At 40.0% G+C, this 14,713-nt stretch overlaps 1 protein-coding gene and 1 long non-coding RNA gene across 3 annotated transcripts in view; one reads left to right on the top strand and one right to left on the bottom strand.

Annotated features, from left to right (window-relative positions):
* LOC124556654 overlaps window positions 1-6,650 on the top strand; it is a 30,668-nt gene extending 24,018 nt beyond the window's left edge. The window contains exon 3 of the long non-coding RNA XR_006968642.1: window positions 6,415-6,650. This is a non-coding gene — a long non-coding RNA (uncharacterized LOC124556654). The remainder of the gene's footprint in view (window positions 1-6,414) is intronic.
* Window positions 1-14,713, bottom strand: part of LOC124556652 (glycogen debranching enzyme) — a 204,751-nt gene that overhangs the window by 175,885 nt on the left and 14,153 nt on the right. The gene's annotated exons all lie outside the window — the stretch shown is intronic.

The raw sequence follows: 14,713 nt of genomic DNA, 5'->3' as shown, positions 1-14,713 counted from the left end.
TGTACAGGATCAAAATACATCCATACCAAATAAAACCAAGAGAATAATAGAACAGGCTTACAATTGCTTCATAGCTAACAGCTTACCCTTAATCTTATGAAATCTTATATTATGCAATTCCAAACAAATAAGAATGACTTATAAAAATAGATATAAATTGGTGTACATCAGGTGAAGCTCCATGTATGAAGTTCCTAGGCACCTAGAAGAATAATAATCTGGTGTGGCACGAATAGAAAGACAAGTTAACCAAAAAGCTCATTTCTGTCAAATGTCTCTCTCACTGTATTGAACAGCAGCCTGGATTGCTAGCATACTTTGCATACCTTCATTCAGTACTATACTATAATCTTTGGGGGCAATGAAGATAAGGTATCCTATAGAAATGATCAATAAGAATATTATGTAATATAACTGAATGTCTTACAGAAACCTGTTTAGGAGTCTCTGAATTTTTCTAACACCATTTAACAGATGAACTGGGATGAAATATGATCCAATATATTAATAATTTACTCTTCAAGGCATATGAACCTCATTCATTCATTCATTCCCATGTCATGCTTTGAAAATCCCAACACAAAGGACACAGTGAAGGGATATGAAATGAGCTAAGTTGTACATTAAAAGACACAAGTAGTCACTGCAAGTTACTTGTGGGAAGTACACTAAAAACAAAGTATGACTAGTGCTAATGTACTTACACTCATAAGTATGGGAGTTACTTCTTGATTACTTCAGGTATGTATGTTATAAGACAAATGGCTACTTTGAAAAAAGCAGGCAGGTACGTGTCCTCAACAGCACTGTAATCACCAGTTGTGACATTTTTCTGATAGTTTGTGTCGCTCTCGTACTGTTCACTGGGCAAGCCAGTGGTCCTGTCCCAACTGTCATTCAGTGCACGCTTGACACAACTGCCCACACAATTACCACATGCAGGGTTTGCTACAAAATTGACCATTCGACAATGGTCTGTGACAGTCAGTGAGCCACAGAGCGGTCATCGGAGGCCCCAGTATTCTCCCTACACCCAGAGGCTGTCTTCGACACCCCCGCACACATTACTCCAGTGTATTCTGCTGTTGTTGGTAGTGGATGGGCGACTGACTGAGTTTCAGGTAGACATGGGAGTGGCTGTTAGTCTACTTAACTGGGACATGTAATGGCTTTTGGGATGATCTGTGTTGCAAAGGACACACTGTCAAGTTGTATCTTAAAGTAAACAGTGTATTCCTTTGCACGGACAATTCTCTCTATCTCGGCATATTATAAGAATGTAAAATAGCAACTTACACTGTTTGTGGTTAATTTACTGTTGATCCACAATATTTTAAGGTTAGACATCTTATCTGTTTTTGGTTTCCAGATTGTTGACAAAGTACGTTTTGTGTCTCAGTGGGTCCCCTTCCAGGACTCCTTACTACAGTCACCCAACTAGCTGCTCAAAAAATTTCGAGGTACACGTCTCCCTTAAGCTGTATGCAATGTCTAAGTTTTATCACCCCCCCCCCCCCCCTCTCCGCTCCCCCAACTCCCTTCATCATGCATGGTAGTGTCAAGGTTAAGTTGTAAAGTTGGCAGGACCTTGGTATCATTTCTCCTATTTAGTTGAGCAAGTGGGCCACATGTTCGTTGGTGATTCAGAAGCCGATAGCATTGTGCGCCTTTGGGTGACTTCAAACAGACGATTAATGTACAATGTGTCCTGAAATCATACCCCATTCTGTGTTCAGAGGAGATGTTAGTGAGGTTGTTGACTTGCACAACGCATCCTGCGGCTGCCCCTGGACATCACTTCTTGAAGTTTTTTAGTGCTCAACACCGCTTTTGGGATTTATCAGTTTAAGCACTTGCCTTTTGTAAACTCGTCTGTGCCTGGAATTTACGAAAGTTATTCAGAGTGTTTGATTTAGGATGTTCCATGTGGTGAGAACTATCTCAATGACATCTTGGTAATGGGTCCTACACAAGAGAAGCAGTTGTGGAATCTGTAGGCAGTTTCCAATGCCTGATGGGGAAAGGCCTTCATTGCTGATTGGAAAAATGTAGTTTTTTCCTCCCAAATCGTCAGCCTGCCAGCACCCAAGAACCTAAAGGAGCTAGAGTTCTTTTTGGGCAAGATTTTGTGTTATGGTAACTTCATACCCCAGGCTGTGAACATATGGGATCCTCTATGCTAGCTTCGCCAAAAGAGCATCACATTTGCCTTGTCCGTTGATTGTCAACAGGCTTTTCAGTACCTCAAGCAGTGTTTGTGCTCCACTCTTTACACAGTGTAAACGCCTTAACCCAGTATGGCATTGGTATGGTCTTGTCATATCGCAACCTGAGTGGCGCCCCTTTTCTCTGCTCACCAGTGGTGGAGACCTCACAACCACCCCTGTCAGTGGACCAACCTTTACCCCTGCTTCCCACTGGTGGAACAAGCTGCATCAGCATTGTATCCTTCAGCTGGTTGATTTTCTCCTGGGGGAAACTCAGGCACTCTCCAGTTTTGTGATGGACATCACGACACAAACTGGGCCATTTTTGGTCCTACATCACCTTTTCAAGGGCGAGGGATTTAGTATTCCTGCCAACAGACATCGAGATGGAGGCAGTGGAGCTGGCATGGGTATTGCAGTGGGATAGCGTACAATGCTGCCACAGAAGAGGGAGGCAGATGCGTGGCATGAGCAGAGCCACTGACAGACATGTACCTGCTGGTGGCAATAGGTTTGGTTAGGCAGTTCTAATGCTGATTACAAGACCCACAACCAAGCCTTAAGCTTACGCAGCACTCTATTCCATGAGCCGAGTAGTAAATCATTCATGCTGGTCGCATGTTGTGTCTCCCTTCAGGCTTGTTCCCTACACAGTGCTCAGGCTCTCTGCTCCCCCAAAGATTAACTTGCATATCGAGATTCATTACCTCTTCTGGGGTTCAGCTTCCTGGCAATTGGCTAGCACTAGTACATTTGTGGTGACAGTCACGATTCCACAGTGCCATCATGCCCACGAACAAGTATTTTACAGATACAAAGCTCAGTGAGCCAAGAAATCAAATGAAATGTGATTACTCAGTAACGAGCCACTGGAGACTGTGGTTACCTTATGTCAAAATACACATAAGGTATCCCTCAGCAACCTCTGAAAGTTTGTCAGTGGAGTTTTGTTTCACTCTGTACACTGTGAACAGTAATAGTCCTCTTACACTCCCTCAGAAACTACTTTGACATCTGAAAATTTCTCTCCATTAAGAATAGCATGCTGTGTTGTACTTGTAGGACCTCTTTAGGCCTATACTAAAATTCTGATACTTCGTACACTCGTATTTTGTTCATTAGGGTACAGTGTAGAATTTTTTCATCACCTTTCAGAAGTCAAGCAACACAGCATCAGCCTGGATGCCAGAATCTACTTTCTTCAGGGATGAACAGAGTGAACTACTCTTCGAATTTTTTTGGTGGAATTCAAATTGATTACTACATAGTAGTGTTTTTTTCTCTCTAGAGAAGTCGTAACACATGAGCACAAACACATTCCAGAATTATATAACAGATTAATTTCAGTGATACAAGCCTGTATAGTTGTGTTGATCTGACAGCCTTTCTTGAAGATGGAACTGACATGCACATTGTTCCACTCCCTTGGAATGTTTCATTATTCCAGTGATATACAAAATGGTTCAAATGGCTCTGAGCACTATGGGACTTAACATCTTAGGTCATCAGTCCCCTAGAACTTAGAACTACTTAAACCTAACTAACCTAAGGACATCACACACATCCATGCCCGAGGCAGGATTCGAACCTGCAACCGTAGAAGTCCCGCGGTTCTGGACTGAAGCACCCAGAACCGCACGGCCACCGCGGCCGGCAGTGATATACAATAAACAGCTTTTAGAAGAAGAGTAGCATGTTACTGCACATACTTTAAATATGTTGAATCATACACGCATCCCACCATGTTCAATTTCCTTCCGTCTGTTGAGCAATTTTATTTCATTTACCGTCCTGTGACTCTTATTTCAATATCTGTCATATTCATTTCTGGTTTCAACCAGATTTCTGTTCCCAGATTTATGTGTGAATTATTATCACTCAAAAGTGAAACAGATTCTTGGACTTATCCATGGATGGCCCAGCATTTGCCTTATATTATTTTCATATCTTCTTCCTCCAATTTGCAATGGCAAATGCTACTGTCCGTAGTTAATTGGGCTAATATTTTCCCCATTTCCAAAATCAGAACATAATTTTTCAGGCCTATGTAGGAGGTTTCTCTCTCCTAAGAACACATATGTATTTGCCACACACACTCTGCTACACTAGTAGGTGCTTGCTACATGTGGCACATGGCTGACCATTAAGAGGGGTCCAATAATTCCATATCTGACAGCACAGGTTGAGAAAGCCACCTCTGAGATTAACACACAATCATCTGAGCCTCTGGTTTATGCCTTCTACTTGGCTCTAAACCAGAGCACCATGATTGTTTCTGAGAAAAATATCATCCAGTTTCCATCTCATGAGTAAAGCTAGCTGCTTTCATGAGTTCAGAAAATGGCCTATGTGTAATGATGATGGTTTCTGAACTCAGGCAGTAGCAACATTGTTTCTGATGCAAGTAACCATTTGCAGCTGGTTGCATCCAGCATGCTCAAAGCCACAGCCAGAGCTTCCTCTACATCTCAGATGAGTCCCCCCCTATCCAGCTCCTCCTGGCAAGTAGATCTAGTATTTGCCTGAGGAGCTCCATCACCTGCCTAATACTGGAGCTCCAAATGACTGGTAAGTACACCCTCTGTTCTTGTCCAGACTTTTCAAAGAAATTGGTCAGTCTCAAAGGACAAGGCATCCTTTGCGGGCTTAGAAGAGTTCTTAGCAATTGACAAGACCTCAAACCTGTTTTGAAGGTGTAAGAAGAAAACAACTTTTCGTACAAAAGAAATAAGGAAAAGACAGGACAGGCATAAAACATTTTGTCGTACAAAAATAAAATACAAAATCACTACAAATGTTGTAAGAATGGGATAATATGGGAAAACGTCCAATATTAACATCAGAGAAAGCGTGAAATATGAAAAAGAATTTGCAAGGAAAAACATACTTAACCCTTTCATACTTCCATGAGTGGGGGCGTTGCAGCTTTTACACCGCAATTAGTATTACACTTTTAACCTAAGGAAAAATAATCTTTATATAATCGCCAGTTAAATTATATTGGTGAAGATATAACATGACATTAAGTGGCTCTATAAAAATAATCTTTTATTTATTTGTTGCCTTCACAATCGTCTGTTATTGTCACTGTAATTTATAACACGCCAATATTCTTTATTGCCTTCATGGTTCTTTTAATTATGTGCCTTAATTGCACTGATTCACGTGAAAAGAAAGTAACATGGGAACACATTATGAAATGGAGCATTCATAAAATCCCACTCCTGTTTATGATTGTGAATAAATTAGTCAACTTCCATCTGCATCTCATAGTCTTCAGGACGTACAATTAGACCGTGTCTGTCAAATGCCTTCTTTTTCTCCATTTCCACACTTTTATGAGACCTAATGAAACACGTTTCTATAAAAGTAATATATTGTAGCAAATCAGTATCCAAGATTGTAAAGAGTAATGAGAATTGCATATGTGAACTTCGAATCAATTCGAATATTCATTATATACCAATATAAAAGAAAGAGTGCTTTGAGGCGTAAGAAAAACACAAGTATAGAAAATACTTACATCACAAGGCGCGTAGCGGCAAACACACCGCAAACGCAGCACTCACATTTCAAACAACAATTGCGACCAAACCGCAGAAAGCATGAATTGCGCAATTGCAGTAAGTGGTGAAATCTGTTGAGAATAACAAATATGTATCTGGATGTGGATGCAACTGTAATGCTATCTGTGATACTAACAGAAACCTAAATCTTGTGGCTAGCTGCCGCAGGCGTGCCCACTGAAAGGTTAAATGACAGAGCCAATAATCCACTTTGTACGAAAAAGTTTGTGTGTCTCTTTTGTTCTTTCATTAATTACAAAGCTCAGTCTCACTGTCTACTCCTCATATTAATTCACATTAATATAGTTTTCATGAGAGCTTACACAAGTCTATAAAATGATCCACTGGATAGTAAAGTATGAAAGCAGAAACATAAAAAATGTATGTATAACATAAATTGTATTTTATGTTAGTTTGAATCTGTCACTTTTCTATTGCAGGAGTGTGTGCATGTCTCATGGTATGAACACCACCTGCTGACTAATGCATAATTTACCTTTTCCCTTTTGTTTTGGTATCTATAATATATATATATATAGACAGAAACTATACATTTTCCTTGTCTACTGGTATGCACATATGTGAAAAAAAAAATATGTATCCTTTCTTTATTCTTTTTTTTTTTTTTTGTCTTATTACAGGTCCAATGGCTGCAGTCTGCTGAAATATGTAATCTATGAGCATAAATAAAGTGTGATCCTGACAGTTAATTTTGTATTGGTGCGTCATCATGGTCACATAGGTACCTGCAAGAGGTGGGACCCTCCTGAAATCTGGTGGTGTAGACTTTGCATGTATTACAAAACTCTCCCGCATTTCTAGTAACAGTTGCTTGTGAGTATATTAAATTGAAGATTTAGCATATCCAAATGCTACAGGAAATACTGTGGATTCTTTAAATGCTTATTTCTGTTTTTCCACTTTCAAGAGTATTAATTTGGCATTCTTCTTGGTTGTTTATGTTCCTGTTTAACAGTATTTTCTGTCATTTTGGCTTTTATCTATTTTAAAAATTTTATTTTCAGTGAAAAATAACATTATCTTTTTATGAAGTGAAACATTTCTTATGAAAAACTTGTTGAATGCCCTGAATATAATAATAATGAGGTAATTTCAGATTGTTGATCAAAATGATGTCATTTGTATCCATGTTGATACTATTAAAAATGTGCTAATGATGTACGCTTACCATTTTGTTGTCATATTTACCTATAAACATTGAGTGAATACCTATCCATCATCTGATATAAAATAGGCTTTGTGGAATTCATGTCAAATTTAATTTTTGGGGCACTATACATTCTCAAACTCACATATCTTTCCCCTCTTGGATAAATTTCTGTGGATGTCCCTGCATGGTCGCTGACCTCTATAACGACTTTCTGTCTTCCGCTGTAAAAACACACTGTCACTGTTATTATTAGTCAGTGCTTATGAGTACTACTCATTTAATGAAGAGAGATGTTCCATGATTGTAAAGCAATGGCATATTCGGCCTATGGAATTAAAAGATCATGCCACAGACTGAAAAGTAAAATATTCACAACTAAAACAAGCAAGTGATTTCAGGATTATGATTTTAGAATAATCAATAGCATGTTTATTAGCACCCTTGCTGAATATGAATGTAGTGAAATGCATGAGGTCATTAATTACTAGCAATTTTACTATGCCAGTGATCTAGTGACTTTTAGTAGCAGTTCTTAAATAGAACATCTGGCAGTGTCAATGTTTTGAAGGGGGTGCACAGCTACCCCTCTGGGCTAAAACCACAGAGCTGCTCCCCTGTTCCCCTCCCCCCAATGCCAACACTGCCTGTCATAATACTTTCTAACATTGTTGCAAGTCCTTCTCTTCACTACAGAACTCATAGCAAGTGGCAGATGACATTCAAAATGAACAATTCAGAATTTCATTACTTGGAAACATGTTAAGAATACCTGGCTGGGTCAAAATTGGCAGAGTGACAAAGGCCACTAGGCTGCCTCCGCCGGAGAGACAACCTGCTTCTTCTTCCCCCCCCCCCCCCCCCTTCCCGTTCTTAATCTAGACATATGTAGACATATGCTTTCTAATACCATAAATAATTGCTAGGACTCTGAATTCTTTTGTTATATGCCTGCTTGTAAATGGGGTAATTTTTATTTATTAGTTGTAATTTTCACATATGGCTCTCATCCCAGAAGCTACTACAAGCTGTTTTTCATTAGTTACCTGTACAGTCCCAAAATCCAACACCACATGATACTACTTGACTATTTATAAAGAAAAAAATGAAAGGTAAGCTGTCTATTGAGAGAGGAAAATTAAACCAGGAGAAGAAAATGAGACTGAGGAATTCAAGCAACCAGCTAACAACAAACAAATGTTACACATAATGAAAGGAGGTTATCAGTAATGGGATAAAAATAAAGAAATTAGTGAGATAATGCTAGTTTCCAAAATGTCAGTTAGTAACTTTATTGTATTTAATTATTCCAGTAACAGCAGTGCAGTCAGAGGATGTTTCAATAATAGAAGTTGCTGCCTAGTAAGTAATCTGCATGTGTGCTTGTTTAACGGTTGTATTACAGACTATCAACAACACAGTTATTTCCACATATCAAAGAAAAAAACACAAAATAATTCAAATAGTATTGTGCCAGTTGTATTGAAATCTAAAATGTACACATCAGTTGGCATTCTTTTTGTGTGTGGCTTCAGTTATATGCAAAGAATTTCTGTTAAAACTTAGAATACATTTGTATGTTTAAATCAAATGTGTCAATTTGGTTTTCAAGGATAATCCCAATAAGGAGGATGGTTATGTTAAGCAATATTAGAGTCTTTACAGTCAAGTTTTATGCTGTTGACGATGGTGTCTGGAAGCTGTATACTAAGTGAAGACCACACTTGTAGCAAAGCTGTTTCAGTATGGCAAGGGTCTACACACTTCCCAAGTGCATTCCAAACATGTTCTATAGGACAGGTTGAGATGTCAAATGGCAACTGTATTCACTGAACTGTTTGTTGTTGAAGGCATTCACTGTCATCTATTACACATGCACAGTGACATATGGAAGTGTAATTATGTCACCTCTACTGTGCTTATACCCACCTGAAGAAATAAACCTTAATAACTAGACCAACTCATTCCCTTCATGAAATGGAGAATGATACTGAGTTTTTACCTATCACCAGATAAAATTTTGCCTGTTTTGATTCAAGGTTGATGTTAGTTGATCTCTACTGATCTGCATGTACACACTGGTGCTCTCACTGCAATTACACATTCCTGTGAGGATCAGCAAGTGGTATACACATGGTTGTCATCTCGTGTATGTACTGCCTTCTGCAACCAAAACTACAGAACATCATTTATCTGGCCGCTGCAACAAAGCCAGACTAGTTTGGATGGAGTTACTCTACAATTTTTTCAAGTGCATAGATATTGGTAATCAAGCAATACAGCAAGTAGGTAAACAGCGAACAACCTGGCCAGTTACGTCTGAATTTGACCAGCCCACAGCTGTCCATTTTGTCCAATAAACAATGCTGCAATGCAATTTGATGCACAGATATTGTTAGTGGATTGTAGTGTTGAAGGTCTACATGTAGTTTGTCTGAGCAAGACTAATGTGGTAATCACATACTTTACTGTTGTGTCGACTGCTTTATATTTTGCCAGGTTTTTACTGTTTCATGGTTTACCCTAATTTAGGGAAACTGCACGTTTTAACTAGATCCTCATTCAACTTATATGTTGTTACCAATGTGAAGCATATTAGTAAGAAAGGACCTTCACACATGTATGCAGTATATGTAAAACACACACACACACACACACACACACACACACACACAAACCTGTCCTATAGAACATGTTTGAAATGCACTTGGGAAGTCTGTAGACCCTTGCCATACTGAAACAGCTTTGCTACACACACACATATACACGATTCCATGTAACTTTAGCAGCAGTTGATCAAAATTTGTGATACGATAATGTAACTGACCTTTCATTGTCAATACACACAGTATCCTGAAAACTCTCTTATTAACTGTAATTGAGGTGAAAGTGTTATCTTACATTAGAAATACCACCACTTGTCACTAAATTAAATCTATATACTTGTTTAATAAACATAAAATATCTAAATTAAGCTAATGTGATTAAGAATTATGAAGAGTAAGTAATAAAATAATAATAAAACAACAGAAGTTTCACTACAACTGTTTTATTATGTCATTGAGCAACTATTCTTCAGTTTTACATTGTTACTGATTATCAAGAACAATTTAAGCTTTAAAATTTTATCTGGTTATTGTTGCCAAGACTTTTTTTATGACAGTAATATTGTCCATGCAGTTATAAAAGCTAATCATCTTCATATGAAATACAAGGAAAGTTTCAAAAACATAATTTTACTACATGTAGTCCACTTTATACTTTATTTTTGGCAGTGTCACATCTCTTCCTGCCGTACCTCCAGTTATCCTACTTAGGCTATGTATTATTTTGCGCCACTCATAAACATGACACTATCCTTGTACACACCACAATATAACTAACAAGAAGGTTAATGTCACTAGGAACTAGCCAGGCACAGTTTTTGCAAGATTGAAAAGTAATTAGGCGTAAATTTCTGTATTTGACCATCCCATTACCTGTCAACATGGTTTTCCCAAAATCTCTAAGAAACTCACAATTAGTGGGCAGTCTAATAAGCTGTCCAAGTGGTTTTTCAGCAATGCTTTGTAGTCATAAGCAGATAGACAAACAATAAAATAACAGGAACTCAACAAATGAAGAAACTGCAACAATTCACCAGTCAGTTTGTGGTAGTCTAACAGAGTGACCTAATAACAACACTAAGAATACTTATTAAATAGTACAGCATTGTGTTCATGCTTGGGAGAGACTGAAATGGAGTAAAGAGTTGTAAAAGTGATTAAGGAATATTATGAATCTCAGTATGGCGCAAATACATGCAGTACATTTTTACACAAACTTTGAAAGAAAGAGCAATATTGTTTATTGGTCAGATTTCTCTATAAATACTATATGCACAATTAGGGAGAGGTAGCAAAAATAGTGTACAATATGTTGGGTGCTAATTATAAAAACAAACTGAAAGCACCAGAGGTATAATCTGTCTTCTCCAAATCTACGAATCACGTATAACGTAAATGTGCTTCACTCTAACATTTGTAAACAGGGTCACAACATAAAATTACAGATTTGAAACTTTAAAACTGTTTAGCTAACAGGTATAAATATGTTAGCAATAGAAAGTTCACATGATTGGTTGTGAAGGAAACTGAAGGCTGATGCTCTGAATTCATTCAGCTGCAGGTTTTCCATGTCTGGAGGCAATTCTGGTAGCAGGGCTGTGCACGGAAATTAATACAATGTTTCTATGCATTATCAGCAATTTCATACAATTGTTGCGAACCATTTATAAGGAACTTAAAAAATCAATATCTCCATCAATACACTACAAGCCACCTAATGGTGTGTGACAGGGGGAACTCAGTGTACCACTGTCACTTCTCCCCTTTCCTGTTCTAGTCATGAATGGTTCGCAGAAAGATTGTTGGTAAGCCTCCGAGTGAGCTCAAATCCCTCCAGTTTTACATTCATAGTATTTTGTGAGATATATGCAGGAGGAAGCAATATAATCGTCAACACTTCTAGGAACGTATGCTCTCTGAGTTTTCACAGTAAACATCATGATTCAGAATGCCTCTCCTCCTGTGTCTGCCACTGGAGTTGGCTAAGTGTGTCTTTCGTGGTGGACTACATTTTCTGAGGATTCTTGCAATGAATCTCAGTCTGGCATCCATATTACCTGCAATTATTTCCATGTGGTCATTCCACCTTTAAATCATTCTGTATGCATACTTGCACATACTTTATGTAAGTGAATGCTTCCAATGATTGTTCAATTGTGTAACGTGCAATAATGGAGGTTTCTGCCTATTTGTGCACAAACATTTGTTTATTACGAGTGTCAACTGACAACCCCCGCACCAACTATCGATCCTCTGCTGGTCTTCCTGCATTTTGGTGCGATGTTCAAGTGTTGTGACTTCTCTTAACACAACATTATCTGCAGAAAGCCTCATGGAAATTCCAACATTATTCATAGGTCATTTATATATACTGAGAAAAGTAATGACCCTGTAACACTCGCTTGAGGTATGTCCCAAGTTAGTTTTACATTCAAATATTTCTCACCATTTAGAATGGCATTCTGTGTTCTGTTTGCTAGAAACACTGCAATTCAATCACGGATGGTCCGATATACAGTATGGTCATATTTTCGACAGTAGGTGGCATTGGGGAACGGCATCGATTGCCACAGCATCAGCCTGGACATCAGTATCTAGTGCTTTCTGGGTCTCATGGATGAACAGTGAGAGCTGTGTTTCACACGATCACTGTTTTAGGAAGCCATGTTGAGTTCCACAGTGAAGATTTTCCGTCTCCAGGAATGTCATAATATGTGTGAATACAACATGTTCCAAAATTCTACAACAGACTACATCAGAAACACAAGTCTATAGTTTTGTGTATCTGTTTGACCAACCTTCTTCAAAACAGGAATTACATGCACTTTTATTCAATCACTAGGAGTGCTTTTCTTCTCCAGAAATCTAGGGTATACTGTTGCTGGACGAAGAACAACTTCTTTCTCACATTCCATGTAGAATCAGGTCCATTGGCCCTTTCTCTGTTGATTTCAGCTGCTTTTCTATCTAATCTTCACATATTTTGATATCTGTCCTTTTGAAATTTGTGTGACAATTTAAAGGAGAAACCACAGTTTGATCTTCCTCAGTCAAACAGTTTAGGAAAAATGCATTTTAATATTTCGGCCTTCCTCCATTTTGTTGCCATTACAGCCACAAAGTGTCTGGACAGATGCCTTTGATAAATTTACTGATTCAACATATGACCAAAACTTCATACGATTCTTCTGTCTAGTTACTGTGTAGAATGTTACCTTAACTTCATTGAACATTTCATGTCTGGCTCTCCGTGTGCTCATTTTGGTGTCATTCAAGTTCGGTTTTTTCTGCAAGGCTTTGGCTACATTTAAATTTGCTGTGAAGCTCTCTTTGTTTTCGCAGCAGCTTTCTCTAACACGGTTGTTAAAGCATGGCACGTCTTTTCGATCCCTCACAACTTTTTTTAACAAATATCTGTCAAAGGCTTGTTGTACAATACTCTTGAACTTTGTCCATTGGAGCTCAACATTTTTGGCCCTAGAGGTTTTTTTTTTTTTTTTTTGGTGGGGTTTAAGGGCCATTAGCGCCCAGTCACTGTTGTTAGAGCACATGGAATCTAGTAAAACTCAAGGGGAGGGGGGACACCAGAAAGACCTGACAAAGATGCAGATAAAATAAGTAAAAAGGTTAGATGTCTTTGGACAAGCCAGTCAAAGTTATAAAACACAGAACACGAGCAGCTGCTCGAGCGTCATCAGCTAAAATATCCGGTAAAGTAGATGGCAGGGACAGGACAACACGAGATCGACTAAAGCGGGGACACGACAATAAAACATGGCGCACTGTTAATGCCTGACCACAAGGGCACTGCGGGGCTGGGTCACCGGAGAGCAGGCAGCGGTGGCTAAACCGGCAATGCCCAACCCGCAACCTGGTCAGAAGGACCTCCTCTCGCCGAGATGGTCGGGAGGAGGTTGTCCAAGCAGTTGGGAGCGGTTTTACTGCCCGGAGCTTGTTTCCTTGGAGGGATGACCAAGCATCCCACCACAACGACACAAGCCTCTTACAAACATCCCCACGAACGTCAGATGACGGGACACAATGGGAGGCTGGCCGAGGCAGGAGGACTGCAGCCTTGGCTGCAGCATCCGCAGCCTCATTCCCAGGCACTCCTACATGTCCGGGAACCCACAGAAAGCTGACAGGAGAACCATTATCAGCGAAAGAATGGAGGCACTGCTGTATCCGTTGAATCAAGGGATGGACTGGATAGGGAGCTCCAAGGCTCTGAAGAGCACTGAGTGAGTCAGAGCAGAGTACATACGATGAATGGCGGTGGCGGCGGGCATACTGAACGGCCTGATGGAGAGCAAAAAGCTCGGCCGTAAAGCTCGAACATTGGTCGAGGAGCCGGTATTTAAAGGTGGCGGCCCCGACGACAAAGGCACAGCCGACACCATCGTCAGTTTTGGAGCCATCGGTGTAAATAAAGGTGTGATCGGCAAGTCGAGCACGAAGTTCGACAAACCGTGAGCAATACACTGCAGCCGGAGTACCCTCCTTCAGGAGTGAGCTGAGGTCGAGATAAATATGAACCGGAGCCTGGAGCCAAGGTGATGTCGGGCTCTCACCCTCTCTGAAGGTGGTAGGGAGGGCAAAATCCAATTGTCGAAGCAGCCGACGGAAGCGGACTCCGGGGGGCAGCAGGGCAGACACATACAACCCGTACTGACGGTCGAGAGAATCGGCGAAGAAGGACTGGTAAGAGGGGTGGTCGGGCATAGACAACAGACGGTAGGCATACCGACACAGCAGTTCGTCGCACCGGTAGGTCAATGGTAATTCGGCAGTTTCAGCATAAAGACTCTCGACAGGACTAGTGTAGAAGGCTCCGGTTGCAAGACGTAACCCCCGACGGTGGATGGAGTTGAGACGGCGTAAGAGGGATGGCTGAGCAGACGAGTAGACGAAGCTCCCATAATCCAGCTTCGATCGGACTATGGACCGATACAAGCGAAGCAGGACAGTGTGATCCGCTCCCCAAGATGAACCACTAAGAACTCTGAGGACATTAAGGGAACGTGTACAACGGGCCGTCAAATAAGAGACATGCGGAGACCAACACAGTTTCCTGTCCAACGTGAGCCCTAGAAACTTAGTTGTTTCCACGAATGGGAGATGGCGGAAGGAACGCTTTATATCGCCAAAAGTTGATACAAACCGTCT

This window comes from Schistocerca americana, chromosome X (genome assembly GCF_021461395.2).
Source record: "Schistocerca americana isolate TAMUIC-IGC-003095 chromosome X, iqSchAmer2.1, whole genome shotgun sequence".
In the NCBI taxonomy this organism is placed as follows: domain Eukaryota; kingdom Metazoa; phylum Arthropoda; class Insecta; order Orthoptera; family Acrididae; genus Schistocerca; species Schistocerca americana.
This window is presented reverse-complemented; position numbering and strand designations above follow the sequence as displayed.